Source organism: Grammomys surdaster, unplaced genomic scaffold (assembly GCF_004785775.1).
Source record: "Grammomys surdaster isolate TR1022 unplaced genomic scaffold, NIH_TR_1.0 126391, whole genome shotgun sequence".
Classification (NCBI taxonomy): domain Eukaryota; kingdom Metazoa; phylum Chordata; class Mammalia; order Rodentia; family Muridae; genus Grammomys; species Grammomys surdaster.
Window position 1 is genome coordinate 14,494,422 of NW_021621185.1, and position 18,040 is coordinate 14,512,461.

Here is an 18,040-nt window from a genome sequence, read left to right on the forward strand (position 1 = left end):
ATGAGTTGTTGCCAGGCAGCCAGAGGTGAGCATGCCCTATAGATGTATGGAGTGTCTGTTTATTTACTATGCGGGAGGTTGAGCTTGTTGCTGCTTAGCAGTTTCTTGTGTTTCCTTTTCTATAAGCCAGAAGCTTATATTACTTACAATTTCTTTGTAAGAAATGTCTCTTTTAGATTAATCTTCAGTTAGCATATCTACTAATGGGTTTCATTGTGGCATTCTCATACATATGTGTCATGCTCAGCATACATGCTGTAAGTCAAATGCTATTTTTAAATATCATTGTAGGGAAAAGGTAATACCAAACACTTTAACACTTAACATATTATAATCATCTGCCTGTCTGGCTAGATAGTGAGTGAGCATGCAGAACTAAATCATAAAACCAAAATGGACCCAAAATGGTATGGATCCTTTGTGTTTTAGTCTTACTATTTAGGCTTTGGTTTTACCCATGATTGTTATATTGCATTTTTATAGAATGAATATAAATATAGATAAGTACAAGAAGAAAGGTGTCTTCATGTTTGATAAATGAATGAATTTTAAATCAGAGTGCTTTAAATTAGTTGGCTAATATGGGTAGAACAGTAATGACTACACGATATGGGAGGAAACTGTTCGGCTACTCATAGCAAGTCTTCAGTAATTTTTGCTCATGAACATAAAGCTTGTACACTGGCTTTCATCTTGTCTTTGATAATCCCCAGCACAAGTTCATCACCATCTCTTGATGGGCTCATTATTAAGTGGAGTTTGTGTCACCATCTGTCATACAATTTGATGCTGTTAGCAGTTGGTGGTTTCAACTTCAGCAGGTGCTATAATATCAGCACTTGTAAGATGGAGGCTGGAAGACAGCAAGTTTGAAGCCAGCCTGAGCTACTAGAGAGACACATACGCTGTCACAAAACAAACCAAACAAAATACAACAACAACAACAAAACTCAACAAACAAAAAATCCTGGAAGACTAGAGCATGAATAAGGGAAGTTTATGCATCAAATATATATATTTTTATGTTTACTTCAAAACAAGACACAACTTTAGGCCTGGAGAGGTGACTCAGTTAACAAAAGTACTAGTCACATAAACCTAAAGACTTTGATTTGGATCTCCAGGACCCACGCAGAAGGTCTAGTCTAGTGGTGGCTTGCTATAATCCCAGTAGCAAGGAGGCAGAAACACAGATTTCTGGAGTTTGCCAGACAACTAGTCTTTCTCAGCTAGTGAGTTCCAAGTTCAGCAAGAGAACCTGTCTCAAAGTGTTAAGTAAAAAGCAACTGGTGAGGACACCTAATGTGAGCCTCTGGCAAAATATACTTTAGTCACACTTTAAAGTTATCTTACATGGGTATCCTGGGGAAATGTATAAGAAATATCTGTTCACTTCAAATACAGAAGGAGCAAGCACATTTAAAGTTTACCAGCTCAGTAAATGGGCTTATTAAGATTATTTACAGGAGCATGAATGGTTCACATACAGCTGTCACATAAAAATGTCCTCCAAACCAGTTCTTTACACCTTACATTCTTCAGTTAGAGAGACAGAGACACACAGAGAGACAAAGATGGAGAATGAGAGTGAACAGAAAGGAGAGGGAGAGAAAGAAAAGTGGGAAGCTCTTGATGTTAGATGTTCCCATTCCCTATGGATAAAGAGGTTTCTGGAGTTTTCTCTCCACCCAGGTGCCCACTTCTTTTTTTTTTCTTTCACAAAAGAAAGATTTTTATTAGATCATGTAAAAGAACCTTATAGCAGTCACTGTGCATATGCTGACAAGACACAACTGTCCTCTGTGTAGATGTCAGTAACACACAGCTGTTAGGTAAATTTGGCACCTACACTGTTTCTGGTGCAGCTTATGTATATTATCCACGTGCCAGGATACTTTTACAAAACATTCCTAATACATGTGTGATTAGAGACACAATTTTTAGAGTAAGGGTCCTTCAAAGGCACATGTGATAAAGGTTTCATCCCTAGTCCTTAGGCTTATTAAGAAGTTGTAGATCCTGAGTTGAGGACTAGTAGGAAATTAATTGTTTATAAATGGTGTATCACAGGTGCCCACTTCTAAAGCCAGGTAGTTGTGAATCTAGCTAGGGCATAGGGCAGTGATTGTTGACTTACTGTTTCAGTGGTCCTTGGAATTCTGCTTCCCAAGTTTTGCTGGTAGAGTTTTTGCATGTGCGTACTAGCTGATCTTTGTGTTATGCTTCATAGCTGTACTCAGTGGAAGGCAATGTAGACAGGTTTGCTTCTGCCATCCTATGTGGCAGTATATCCTGCCCCACTAGAATGTTATATACCCATTCCTGCCCAAATCCTTTCTGAGAGACAGGCGCTTGGTCAGCCTCCTGAACGGGACCAGGAAGTAGCACAAGACCAAGAGTCTTCAAGGCCATGATTGGCATTGCTCAAGAGTCATGTAGAATACAGACAGGGTAGTGACAAGCTGGGACCAGATTTGGTCAAATTGAAGAGTTCTCATTTTTATCACTTAGAGTTTAAGTACTTTAGTATTAATCACTGAAAGGAGGAACAAATAATTTGGATTTGTCGTTCCAGACCATCTTGCCAGGGAAAGCATTGTAGGCTAGCTCAGTTCATGGTGTCAGGAGTGCGTGGCAGAAACAGTTGTTCATGTCAGAGCAGATGAGACCAGGAGAATGGGAAGATCTCTGGGCTGGTTATAAACTTCAGAAGTGGGTTCCACCTCTCAAGTATTCCATGGCCTTCCAAAATGACACCACTGACCCTGTTGGGGTTGTTTCAGATTCAAAGCATGGCAGTATTGTAAGCCATAGGCTGTCATGCTAGATTTTTATAGTAGACAAGAAAAACCGAGGTTTTGTCTGAAAAACGTTTGCCTGCATTGGTGGTCATTGTCCTCTGCATGTTGATTGAACGTCACTAAAATGTACAGGAGAGCAGAGCAGCAGAAGGTGGAAATGGGTTATCGGCTCCGTTGTTTGCAGCAAAAGTGTGATGTGAACCCGGGCTGCTGTAACAGCCTATATCTCAGGAAATCTACCAATGCTTCTAAGGCTGTTTTAGAATCATTGCAGTAAAGCTTGTGGATAACCCAATCGTGCTTCTTCATACACCAGTTTATAAATGGTAATCAATGAGTATATGTTAAATTTAGAATCACTTTAAAAAGTTTTAAACCATGGGGATTTGACACAGAAGACAGGAATTTGCAATAAAACACATACTTAGGCATATATACTTTTAAAAGCCCATCTCCTTGTTTCCCAATCAAGTTGTCCCAGAGAAGTTACTACTCTTGGACACAATGTTAGAAACAGAATTTTGTTATCTGATATGTCCCACATGGTCCTTATTTTCACCTACATTGTTGGTTTCCTTCCTCAATAACAAAAGTCTTAAGCATCATGTCTTAATTTCTGAAGGAGGAGGAAAGGTACCTGAAGTATCTGGAAGGACAAAACCATTAGTGCGAGTTGTTTAAAGTTACTAAACAATAAGAACAATATGCACTTGTATTGTTCCCAAAAAAAGGTTTAAACCTTTCTTCATATCCTTTGCTTTAAGATGACAAAGAATAGGATTGAACCGCTAACTGCAGAGATGCTGAGGCCGTCTAACCGTGCTCACTCTCAGCCTCTCAGGATGTCTCTCAAACTCAAGTCCCTAATCACCAATTGTAGAAGTTAGCGTGTTGAGTGCTTCAAAGGAGTGCTTACACCACGTTTCAACGCGGTGGTGAGATTGGCAAGCCTTCTTGCATTATCTGAAGTGAGTACTTCCCTCCTCCCATGTCTGAAGAACTGATACTGGGTGTGAGCTATCCGTTTACAGGGAATGATGGGATTTCATCAAGAAAAACACAAGAAAGCACATCTACTGTTTTCCAGTACCTTGTCAAGTGTCAGGATGAAGATGGCAGAGTTCTTGACTTTAAGTAGCCAGCAGCTTGTAAAAGTAAGCTATGCAGACTCACAAACCACAGATAAGATTATAAATGCCACATAACAACAATGAAAGAAATACAGTGATGATATAGATTTCAATTCACTGATTATTCTTGGAAGGTTTTGAGAAAACCTAAATATAGTGTATTGTAGCAGCTGCAGCAGCTAGAGGAGGAATTAGGGAGGTAGCAAGACAGATCCCAGTGTCACTGTCCTCCCCGGCAACCTGCAAATACATCCCTCCCACTTGTCTGATGGGCACACACACACACACACACACACACAAACACATACAAACAGAGAGAGAGAGAGAGAGAGAGAGAGAGAGAGAGAGAGAGAGAGAGAGAGAATATTATACTAGTACTTTATAAGGAGTCCAAGTGAACACAAAACAGCCAGAATGTTTAGTACAGCTTTGGGAACGAATAAATAACCTACCTAATCTAAACCCTGGGATAAAAACATCAATTTATGGTGTAGGGTGACAGAACTTAAGAGGACTGTAAAGTAGAATAGACATAGCCTTCCAAAAACTCTGGCATAACAAATAAATGAGCATGGGAAAAGAAATCTCATGGATATCTTATGAAACATTTATGGGCCAGGTAAATGTAGCAAGCTGTGTATGATTCATTCTGGGATGTAATGGTGAGAAGCATGTGGTCCCCAGAGGAACCTGTGATCCAGTGGCAAAGGCTGACACAGATGCTGATACACCTGGGAGGGGGAAATGAACAGGGTAAATGTGAAGGCCTGCACAAGCGTGCACATGACTGCCCAACCAGGCAGCCAGCAGAGAGCTCACATCAGAGCATCACCTGCATGGTGTGTGTGCTACAGTGTACCCTGGAGAGGAGCAAACCAGACCTCATTAAGATCAGAGCCACAAGCACAGTGTTCAGTCTCTCTGTGTTGCTGTTTTTCCTATATTGGATATTTGTTTTTAAAACTGATGTTTGGGATGGTGGTGACGGTTATGAATGTAGGTATGCTTAGTGACACTGAACTATGTGTGTAAAATGGCAAAGTGGTAAATTTGCTGTTATGTGTATTTTACTCCCGGCATTTAACCTTCTTAAGATTGTTGAGCCTGTTTTTTTTTTAAAGCCATGATTTCCATGAAGCACATTTTCACAAGTTTAATTTACTTACTACTTAAAAATCTGTTCTTAAATTTATGATCAAGTTTTTTTCATATATATATATTTTTTCTAACCACAGTATCCATCAGTGTGAATGTAGAATGTGCTGTTACACAATAGGACAGTTTTCTTTGCTTGTTTGAGACTTGTTTTCTCTGTGTAACCCTGCCTATTCTGGAGCTTGGTTTGTAGACCAGGCTGGTCTTGAATTCACAGAGATCTGCCTGCCTCTGCCTCTAAGGCATGTGCTACCACTACCCACCTAGGACATTTTTCATACTGACAATACCTGCTGGTTATTGAGCATCTTAAAGATGTTTTAGAACTTTCTAAATTATGAATTGTAAGACTCATTATACTGTAACATGGACAGAAATATCTCAGGAGATTGAGGAGTTGGAGGGCTTAACTAACATTAGATTTGTCAAAACAAGATCAAGCATGTAAAATAGGTAACCCAAGAAGTCTGTCAGTGCACCTTCCTGGGGTTGTCCCCTAATTCACTTTATTATTTTCCAGGAAAAATGATAGTACATACTGATAACTGATAAACACAACATTTTCTTCTCAAGCTAAAATGCTGCTGAATTTCCTGAGGGTGCTTGGGTCTCTACCTCAAAATTTTGGTGAGCATATATGGAGACTATCACTGAAAAATATCACTTAAAAACATGATGGAATAATCTGCAAGAGGAAAAAATCACAGCAGTGTAGAGAAATGTTCATCACAAGGAAAACAGCTAAGTATGGTTTCTATTTGTTCCTTAACTAAAAAGGTTAGCAAAACATAGACAAATTGGTGTCTGCTTTCACTAGACTAATCTGACAGGCCATGCAAGGGAACGTTACAGAGATGCTCCATGGACAGTGTGAATATCTGTAGCTTCAACAACATCTTAAAGAGCAAAAACTTCCCACCTGTCTACCAACGAGAGGCGTGATTGCACTGCTAATTACTTTGTTGCCTGATGAACAAAATACATTTCAATCCCTCAATAACAACCCTCTTTTATTCATTAAGGTCTTCTTGCACCTCGTTAATCTTGATGGTATAATCTAGCTCTGATTGAAGTGCACCTGAAAGCAGTTAGTGCCTATTAGTACTGATGAGTTCCTGGGAATTTAGGCCCTGGCCGTGGAGTGCTCACATTCCGAGTTGCTCTTTACCTCTGTTTCTTGCATGTCTGTGTTGGAGCAGCACATGGTAGGAGCCTCCACTCCTCTTCCTTGACCATTTCCTTAAACTGCTTTTATGCTGAGTTTTGTGCAAACAAGAAGTTTTGTGTGTATGATGATGCCAAGATTCAACAGTCTTCCCCCCAAATCATCAGATGGAAGGCATATATCAACTTCCCTAATCAAATGCATTTTGGAATCCTGGAGAGTCTGTCATAGCTAATAAAAACTAAATGATAAAATCAGTTCAGTGCATTTATGTTTCATAAAACTAATTTTAAAATGCTTTTTAAAAATCTTGCTTTAGAATACCACAGTAGCATCTTTTTTGAATTGGTTTTTTTTTGATAATTCATAATGCTATCTTAAGGCTTCTATTGTTGTGATAAAACACTATAATCAAAAGCAGCTTGGGGAGGAAAGAATCTCTTTAATCTTACAGTTTATAAATCCATCGCCAAGAGAAACCAGGGCAGGAACTCAAGGCAGAAACCTTGAAATAGAGGCAGAACAGAAATAGAGACCGTAGAGCAGTGGTCCTCAGTCTGTTGGGCCTGAGTCCTTCAGCAAAACTCTTATGTCCAAAAAACTGTTTACATTACAATTTATAACAGTAGCAAAACTGCCATCATGAAATAGCAACAAAAATAATTATACAGTCGAGGGTCACCAGAACCTGAGGAACTGACGGGTCATAGCATTTGAAAGGTTGAGAACTGTCACCATAGAGGATCACTGCTTACTGGCTCACTTCTCGTGGCTTGATCATGCTGCTTTGTTATAGCAATTTCCCAAGGGTCTCAGGCCTTGGTCCTTGTCATGGCAAAACCTTCATTCTCTGGTCCAAGTACAAGAGTTAACTGACAACGAGAAGTGTGTACCAAACTAACAACTGTAGCTTCCTCCTCCCAGTTTATAGCTAGAGACTGCTCGCCCACAGAGACCTCTGAGCACAGTAGGTAACCCCTCCCCCCCATGCTAACACACCAAGGAGGTTCCAGATTGGGGAGTAGTGGGCTCCACTCCATCAGTGTACACACACCTCCCCTGATCCCAGCGTTTCTGTATGTGTGTCCCTTTCTTCATTTCCTAGCTTCTGCTAGTCAGAGTTCAAGGACCAAGTTGAGCTGGACATGTCACTAGAACAGTCTTCCCTAGTGCCTGTGACCTCAGATATGAGCTTTTGATCAGTTTACAGAATCAAGCATGGGTTTATTTTGGTGGGCTAGACCTTAAACCATACTGGAAAGGAGTTGGCTAACCAGCAAACATTATGACCACTACTGTGAACCTGTGCCTGGCAGATTGGCATTGTAGCATGTTGAGCCTACATCTTAAAAAGACCACTGATGCATTTTTCTCCCCCAGCAGCTTTCAGAGAACTATCTCTCACTATGAGTGACAAACAGCAGAGAGAAGGCTTACAGCTTAGTTCCAGCTTGACTTCTTTGTGTCCTGCATTCAGTGTATGGGGTTTCCAGAAGTAGAACTTTACTGCATAGTTCTGGTGAGTGACCAATAAAAATGGAAAGACCATGTATTGTTTTGGGATCACTTGGGTGCTTTCTGCCCAAAAACTCATAGAAAAATATCTCACAGCCAGCAATGGGATTTTTGTTTAAAAACCTATGGCTTCTGAGAGCAATAATGTGAACTCATACAGTGTACCTCCATTAACACTCTATTTAAAGATATTTTGAACAATAGTAGTTCTCCGCTTCCATTCTAGTTGATGGGGTGAACCTGGGAGAGTGGAGCCTAAAAATTAGGCATACCAAAGTCTCATGCAGTAGCTAACTTTATTCAGAGCATTAGACAATTTAAATTCTGGGAGTCAAGCAAGGTCACATGGGCAAAGTTCACACAAGTTCAAGCTGTATACAGTTGAGGGCAAGGCATGTTCACATGAATTTAGGCTTATATAGTCATAAGGGCAAGCCATGCTTGTAGATATCATCTGAATAATAGTAAGATCAAAGGCGGACAGTGGTGGTGTATGCCTTTAATCCCAGCACTTGGGAGGCAGAGGCAAGTGGATTTCTGAGTTCGAGACCAGCCTGGTCTACAGAGTGAGTACCAGGACAGCCAGGGCTACACAGAGAAACCTTGTCTCGAAAAACCAAAAAAAAAAAAAAAAAAAAAAGTAAGATCAAGATGAATAATCTAAAATAAACCCACTTCCATTCACTACTCTTGGGAGGGGCATGGAAACACATTCCAGGAACAGTTTTGCCCTTGGAGAGCTGAGGTCTGAGCACTCTTGTACTGTTCCCTTGGAATTTTCTCACAAGCAAACAGAATTCTCCCCACACAGCTTTGTTCTTGGATCCTGTTCTGACAGCTTCCATGTTCTCCCCACTCATCCTTAGTTTTGATTGAACTTTCCAAACCTCCACTTTTCCCCTGTCCTTCTGGCTCCACCCTAATGGAGGCTTTTCTGGCCCCCATATTTCTGTTCTCCACTGTTGGGAACCGACTCCTAGCAGAAAGCAGCTATCATCTTTCAGCCATCTCAGTCCATAAACCCTGACTGGAGACCTGTTTTTCATATCCTGTTTTGTTGTTTAGTGTTCACAGCCGCAAGGCACATGGTAAAGCGTCTTCAGCTGTGTTCCCCTGCTTGTGCCTATAAATTCCCAGGATTTCCTTTCAATAAACGGGCCATGATCAGACTCTCTGTCTTTGAGTCTCTTGCCCCTCTATCCCCACTCTCTCTCTTGCTAGACCTTGTTGACTAACCCGAATGGGCCAGATCACTCCACTTTCTGACAATAGGTTTTTTTTTTTTTTTTTTTTTTTTTTTTTTTTGGTTTTTCGAGACAGGGTTTCTCTGTGTAGCCCTGGCTGTCCTGGAACTCACTCTGCAGACCAGGCTGGCCTTGAACTCAGAAATCCACCTGCCTCTGCCTCCCAAGTGCTGGGATTAAAGGCGTGCGCCATCACTGCCCAGCCACTGATAACAGGTTTTAAATCTTCCTCCTCAATGCTTCTCATGAGTCTCTTCTTGCTCCTGTCTTCTATAAGTACTCATTCCAACTTGAAGATGTACATCTAAACATTAGAATTTCAAAGAAAGGATCATTCTGAAGTTGTTTTGTTCTGTTCATCTGTCACCATCAGGGAACTTCTAGTGATGAAGGTTTTTCATAGAAACCTACTGCAATCATAGTTTGGAGGCCAGGAATGATACTTGATAAATGTCTATTTAACTAATGACTAAGAAGAAGATGCTGGCTATAAGATCCTGGCCTTGGACACAGATCAAAGGCCTTTATGGATATGCCTACATCGTCACCATCAGCAAAGGAAAGGCCAACTTTTCCCTAGCTGAGAAGGCCTACACAGAAGACTATAGGATCTTAATTACATTGAAGGACACTTCACTCAGGAGTGTCACCTCAAAGCCCAAAGTATGTCCATGGCCTGAAAATCAAAATTAGCAGATAAAAAAGGCAGGGGACTTCATCCAGAAAATTCAAGTGGGAAATGCTCAATAATAAGGTTCATTAACAGCCTACAATATAATTAATATTTAGACAGCTGATATAGAAGTGGTCACTAGTGACCAGATGTATTGATTTTCTATGTCTTTAGTCTCTCTTTGATCTTGATGAGTTCTGCTCCTCTGTTCTCTGGCACAGTGCTCTCTAACACTGGGACACCTGGAGGAAGTGGTGTATGCTGAAATCTGGCCCCAAACTCTTCAAATGTCCAAGACAAAATCAAAACTGCAGTGTAGGAAGAAAATTCCTTAGTTTGATTAAAAAGCCTTTGGTTTTGAATTGTTGTTTCAAAATCTAAAACCAGAAAATTCATGAGAGTCACAAGGGTCATTTTAGTGCCAGGACAGAGTTACTTGAATCATTGAAATGAAACCCAGTTCCTCAGACACTGGTTCACACAGCAACATCAGCAGGAACCAGGAACCTGAATTAGACTAGAGACTCTTGGGCTCTTTCCTTCTCTTGGATGAGAAGATTCATTTAAACAACTTTCCAAACATGTGCCTATTGAAAGTACACTGGCTTATAGATATCGTTAACTTTCTTATAGGCAAACTAAATACTGAATAATCTAACAATTAACAAAGTATTTAGAACAATTCACTGTCCTACAACTAGTGACTCTCTTGGGGTGAATTAGTAAATCAGATGACTTTTTTCTAAAATATTTTTCCTATCTCAGACGACCTGTAATGAGTAAACAAATGTAAAGTTATTTTTGTCTACAAAAGAGCAAACTCCAATAAAAGTATTTCATCAAAATGCAAAAGATTTCCACCTCCCCAAAATGAAGATTTTAAGATCTACATATGAGAAAAAACACATATTGTTTCTCTGGTCCTGATCTACCTAACTTGATACAATACCATGTCCTCCATTCTTCCCTCAGAAAAGAGCAGGCCTCTCAGTGACATCAACTTAACACAGAATAACAAGCTACAATAAGATCAGGTGCATGCCATCACGTCAAGGCGGAATATAAGACCAGGTGCATACCATCACATCAAGGCTGGGCAAGGCAGTTCAATAGGAGGAAAAGGGTCCCACAAGTAGGCCAAAGAGTCAGGGACAGCCTACTCCCACTGTCAGGATTTCCACAAGAATACCAAGTTACTCAGCCATAACATAAGCAGAGGACCTATGTCAGACCCTGTATGTTCCCCAATCTCTGTGAGTCCCTTTGAGTCCCAGTCTGTTGATTCTGTGGACCTTGTTCTCTTGGTGTTCCTGGATCCTCTGGTTCCTCTGATCCTTCCTCCCCATCCTCCACAGGACTCCTCGAGCCCCTCTTAAAGTTTGGCTGTGGGACTCTGCATCTGCTCCCAGCAGTTGCTGGATGAAGTCTCTCTGGTCTCTTTAATGATGATTCCTCTAGGCTCCAGTCCCAGAGCTCTCCATAGGCAGGACAAATAGAGGTTGTGTGGCTGGGTTGGTGTCCCAGTCCCTCCACTTGAGGTCTTGTCTGGTTACAGAAGATGGCTGGTTCAGGCCCCATGTCCCCCATTATTAGGAGTCTTTGCTAGGGTTACACCCACAGTTTCCATTGATAGGTTTCCACCTCAATCCCAAATGCCACCCCCAATTCCAGTTATTTCTCTCAGTATTTTCTCCCTCTCTCCCCCAAGCTGTTCCCTCCTGTTTTCAATCCTACCTGACCCCAGCCCACCCTCAAAATTCATTCTATTTGCCCTTTCCAGAGAGATACTTGTTTCTTCCCTTAATCTCCATGCCCTTGTTACTTGGCCTCTATGGGTCTGTAAACTGTGTCATGATTGTCTTTTATTTTATGACTAATATCCACTAATAAGTGAGTACAAGCTGTTTGTCTTTCGAGATCTGAGTTACTTCACACAGGATGATCTTTTCTAGTTCCATCCATTTGCCTTTGAAATTCATGATGTCATTGTTTTTAATAGATGAATGATACTCCATTGTGTAAGTATAATCACAGTTTCTTTATCCATATATAAGAAGCCTACTGATTCTTGTGAGATAATGTTGTTTCCAACTACTTTTCAGAAAGTATTTATCAGCTGTAGGAGTTTCCTGGAAAAAAATGTAAGGTCACTTATGTATACTGTCATACTATTTGCATACTATTGAAACAAATTTCCTGTCTGCATACCCTTGATCTCCTCCAATTGTCTTACTGCTTTGGCTTAGTTCTATGTTAAATAGGTATGGCTAGAATGGACAGCCTTGACTTGTTCCTGATTTTAGTGGAACTGCTTTGAGTTTCTATCCATTTAGGTTGACGTTTTCTGAGGTCTTAGTGTAAATACCCTTTGTTCTGTTGAGGTATAACTCTTGAATCCTTAATCTCTCTAGAACTCTTAACATAAAGGACATAAAGGAGTGTTAGGTTTTCTCAAAGGCCCCTTTTGCATTTAATAAGATGATTCTGTGATTTTTATCTTTCAATTTGTTCACATGGTGGATTTCATTCATCAATTTACATACATTGAACCATCCCTGCATCTCTGGGATGAAGCCTTCTTGATCATGATCTTTTCAATGTACTTGGATTGGGTTTGCAAATATTTTCATGAGAATGTTTGGCCTCCTTTAAAATGTTAGGCAATGTTCAAAAGGCCTTTTGTTGTTGTTTTTATTTTACATAATAATTTGAGGAGTATTGGAATTCACTCTTCTTTGAAAGTCAGTAGATTTCTATACAAAACCCACCTGATCCTGAGCTTTTAGTTTTGATTCAGAGACTATTTTTTCTTTTTTTATTGGATATTTTATTTATTTACACTACAGATATCATCCCCTCTCCCCATTTCCCCTCCCTAGAACCCCCTATCCCATTTTCCCTCCTCCTTTATGCTTTTATACCATATTGATTACATGCATGTATTAAGGTCAGTTCTAGGTTGAGGGTCTAGCCATACAATAGATGCAAATAGTCAAGGAACAAGCAATACAATAAACACAAATAGTCAAAGAACAAGCAAGGCATTAAACTCAATTACATGAGCACTCCTGTGATCACTGTTTCTAAGGGCTTATCTGGATGACCAAAGTATCTGAGCCTGCTTCCCTGTCCTAGCCCAAGGTCTTTCTCATGTCTGAAGCCTACTTCCTTGTTCTAGCCTAAAATTTAGATTCCTGTCTGAAATTACTTCTTTGTTCTAACCTAATATTTAGGTTCCTGCCTGAGATTACTTTTTTGTTCTACCCTGAGATTTAGATTCCTACCTGAAATTACCTCTTTGTTCTAGCCCAATGTCAGATTCCTGCCTGAAGCCTACTTCCTTGTCCTTGGTCAATGTCATATTCCTGCCAAGCAGCCCATTTCCTTGTCCTTGGCCATGTCAGCTTCTTGCCAAGCAGCCCCAAAGGCTCTCCACCTCTCCCCCTTTTTTATTTGATTAACAAAACTGAGCCTGTCTTAGGTCATTCTGACAAGAATGCCTTCCTTACCCGCCATGGAATATGAATTATCAAAGGCAATGCACTTCTGTCTTAGGTTGGTAAGGATCTGTGCAGAATCTTACCCATCCTTGGCTTGCCAACCTGTTAATTTTTATTTATTTATTTGTTTATTTGTTTATTTATTTATTTATTTATTGGTTTTTCGAGACAGGGTTTCTCTGTGTAGCCCTGGCTGTCCTAGAACTTACTCTGTAGACCAGGCTGGCCTCGAACTCAGAAATCTGCCTGCCTCTGCCTCCCAAGTGCCTGTTAATTTAATAACTCTGTCTGGGGGTTCATTTTCAGGTTCAAGCCATGTACTTGGCTGCCAACATGTTGATGTTGTTGAAGAAAAGCTTTCACAATGGGCAGGAATAAAAGTATTCCCACAAAAAAAAGGGCTAGCATGATTAAGCTATATATGCCATTTTTGAAGCTTGATCAAAATAGAAATACTGACCTCAAGCCATGGATAATTTTACCTGTATCTACCACATCAACACTCAGCAGAGCAGCATTCTTGAAATTCATAAGCTCCCTATGCATTGTTAAAACATCCAGAGAGGTGTTAGAATTATGCCAAGTACACTGCAAGTGTCATTAAATGTCTTCCTAATTATAATGACTACCACTGTAAATTGTAGAACTAACATGAATCTAATGGTATTTGGCATGACACTCAAGATGGCTCCTTACTCTTAAATTCTGAACCTCCTTCCAGTAATTTGAATAGGATAAAGATCACCAATCTATTCTTTTAAATACCTATCTAAATCCTCTGGTATATTCAACACATTAGTAACATTTTTTTTGCTAAATTATTAACAAAATTAGCTGTCTTAATTTCTTGTGTCACAGCAATTGCAGAAGCAGTGGTGCTAGCAATTAATGTAATTAAAGCGGTTATACCAGCAATAATCAAGCCCACTACCCTCTTGCTTCTGCTTAAAGCCTGACTCATTTCTTCCAGTACTTGCAAGCTATTTTTAGAATACCAAGGTTCTGTGATACTCAGGGCACTAAAACAAAAGCTGGTTGATAGACCTTCATAACTGACGTGTGGATTTCAAAACACAAACACAATTAGAAGGTGTACAATCAATACAACTTACTGTAAATACTGTAGAAGAAATAAAAGTATTTTTTAACTTGACAATTAAAAGAGCCTTAACACATGTGCTAACACCTGTTTGAAATCCAGATCCTGCCCCAACTTTATCTCTTGCTAACATAATGTCATAGAGAACTACAGCTAATTTTCATATATGTCTCTGAAAATGTCCAGAACCAGACATTCAAATGAAGACTGTTATTTCCAATATTGGATTGATTTCTATACCAGTCCATGATTGAGTCTAAATAACTGGTCACATTTAATAACAATACAAGAGGCATTATAACTTCTCCTTTTGCTTCTCTGTACCACAAGGTCTAAGAACTTGAGGCAAGGCAGCTTGTCCCATCAGGGGTATAAGGGTATAGGCAAGCAATGGTGGGTGGGGAACTTATGCCCAATACAGCTTCCCAGTCACCATTGTCAGGGCACTCAGCAAGCTCACATGTCAGCATCATTCTTTGTTCTGGCATCAGCATGTCTCACCCATCACTCTGGTGGCCACAGTGCTCCTTCAGCATCCTGCAGAAAAAAAAAACATAAACATGCTGTGTTCCCCATATTTAATACCTTATCGGGATCATGCCTTATGCCAGTAAGTGGATCCTTCCCTTTCAACTATACATAAGTATGCCTAGTTGTAGAGTACCATAGACACTCAACAGAAAGTTCCTTGGCATCCAAATTAAAAAAACAAAACTTTAAAATAAAAAATAAAAAGAATATGATTTAAATAAATTTGTGGTGTGCACTGGTATGTTGCCCCCTTCTTTATTTTATGAAGATATTGTTTTAAAGTTCCATGAACCCATTCCACACAGTCTCTTGTCCTTGACAATTATAAGGAATCCCCATAATATGGGTAATGTTAAATTGCTGCTAAAGAGACTCAAATGTTCGACTGCTATAGCTAGTTCCATTATTTGTTTGTTTGTTTGTTTTTCTTTTTCTTTTTTTTTATTATTGGGTACTTTATTTATCTACATTTCAGATACTATCCCCTTTCCCCATTCCCCACCCCCAGATACCCCTTAACCCATCATCCCTCCTCCTATTTCTATGAGGGTATGCCCCCATCCACCCACCTACTCCCACCTTCCCTCCCTCAAATGTCTCCTCACTGGGACATCCAGCCTCCAAGGGACCAAGGCCCTCCTCTCCCACTGATGCCCAACAAGTCCATCCTCCTCTATGAATACAGCTAGAGACATGGGTCCCTCCATGTGTGTTCCCAGGCTAGCTATTTAGACCCAGGGACCTCTGGTTGGTTGGTATTGTTGCCATCGAGACCCTTTTAATTACTGCTTCTAATTTACTATGGATTATAGGTTTGTTTAAATTGCTCATCTGAACTTGATTTAAATTTGATAAGTAGTATATATTCAGAAATTTATTCATTTATTTTAGAATTTTCAATTTGATGGAGTGAGAGTTTTTAAAGTATGTCTTTATGATTCTCTGGATTTCCTCAGTGTCTGTTGTCATGTCCCCATTTTGTCTCTAATTTTATTAATTTGGATCTTCTATCTCAGTTTTTTAGTTAATTTGGTTAAGGGTTTGTCAATAATATTAATTTTCTCAAATAACCAGTTCTTTGCTTCATTCATTTTTTGTTTTTTTGTTTGTTTGTTTTTTTCCACTTCACTGATTTCAACCCTAGGTTTGATTATTTCTTAATGTCTACTCACTTTGGATGTTGCATCTTTTTATTCTAGAGACTTCAGCAGATGTGCAGTTAGGTTTCAAATATAAAATCTATCTCCCCTCCCTTTTCTTTATATAGGCCTTTAGTGTTATAAATTTACCTCTTAGAACTGACTTCATGGTGTGCTATACGTTTGGGTATCTTGTGTTTTCATTTTTATTCAGTTCTTTAAAGGTTCGGATTTCTTTCCTGACATACGTTTGACCCAGTTTTCATTCAGTAGTGAGTTGCTCAGTTTCTATGAGTCTCTAAACTTTCCATTGTTTCTGTTACTGTTGATATCCAGCTTTAATCCATGGTGGTCAGACGGGATATACGGTGTTATTTCAATTTTATTGTATCTGTTGAGGCCTGCTTTGTGTCTAAGTATGTGGTCAATTTTAGAGAAAGTTCTATGAGCTTCTGAGAAGAAATACCTTTTTGTGTTTGGGTGAAATGTACTGTAAACATCATCTAGGTCCATTTGGTTCACAACAGTTAGCTCCAGCATTTCTTTGTTTAGTTTTTAATCTGGATGACCCATTTTGGCAAGATTGGGGTACTAAAGTCAGCCACTATCATCATGGGAGGCTCAACATGCGACTTAAGCTGTAGTAGTGTTTCTTTTATAAACTTGGATGTCCTTGTGTTTGGTGTATAGATATTAAGAGTTGCAATGCTTTCTTGTGGATTTTTCTTTGAATGACTATGTAGGGCCCTTCCCTATCTCTTCTGATTAATTTTGATTTGAAGACTGTGCTATTGGGCTGTAAAGTGTTCATTTTTTACTCTGAGGTTAAATTTCTTGGCTGAAGTTTGTGTAGCTTTGTTGACAGGATTTCTTGGGTTTTTGCAACTCATAAGCACAACTCTTCCTTCTAGGTCATGATTTTGCTGGAGCATAATTGAGAGCCAACAGTAGTTACCAAAATCTTTCCATTTTGGGTTGGCCTGAGCTCCAGCATCTCTCAGTACTGTACTGCCTAGGACATGGTCCCTGATTCTAACTCCCAGGGATACTTCTGCTAGCAGCCTAGAGTCTTCCATACACAAGAACAACTAAAGAGTCAGGCCACAACCTCAGAGGAATTTTAAAGCAGAGGTTTAGACACCTTTCTCCACTGCAGTCTTCTCTTAGACTTAAAACTTCTTGGACCCACCTGTTCTCTCTGCCTAGGGAGTCACATCAGAGGTCCACTGCTAAAATTTCTTGTAAGCTCTCAGAGGAAAATAGCACCTAACACACTCAAAGGAGTAACTTTGTACCCAGCTATAGAATTTTCGTCACAAAGTGTGGAGATCAAAAAGTAGTGAAAGGAAATCCTTAAAGAGTCAAAGAGAAGAAAGGAAAACAGAGAATGTAATGTTTATTGAGCCAAGTAATTAGGTTTATGCTTTCCAAGCGAGACTTTTATCTCTTTAATATATTCCAAATCAATAGTAGATTACATTTAGAATTTTTATTAGAGGGAGGTACTGGCTATTGAACATGGAGCCTTGTGTGCATACTAAGTATATTCTTCAGCACTGGGCACTGCAGCCTCAGAGATGTTCTCAAAACTAGAAAAAATGAAACTATGTTGTCTAGAAAATCTCTGAAGCACATCTCAAATATTAGGATAAGTCTTATTGACAAAATCTTTACTTACAAATTCATGTATGTGTATAGAGGATCCTAAGGTAAAAATGTTTCTTCCCATAGGTTGTAAATTGTAAAAAGCAGAAATTGTAGTTACTGCTTTACTACATTTATCATAGTAAAGATTCTGTAAGGCAGGAGTTATCTCTGCCTCACAAAGAAAGATAAGATTAAGGTAAAAAAATTGTCTTTGGGCATATATCAAAAATCTGACCAGCAGGTACAAGAGAGCAGGTGCTAATCGTTGACCTGTGCCAACTACTGCAGCTGTAGCAACTGGTGCCCTGCAGCCGTCCACGTTGCCAATATGGAAGAACATAGACCCCTTGGCAGCATTTTGGGAAGCACCGACTCAAGGCGGCTCAGCTTGCCTCTCCTCCTCATATTGGCTGGAATAAACACTCATTCTCATACTCAAAG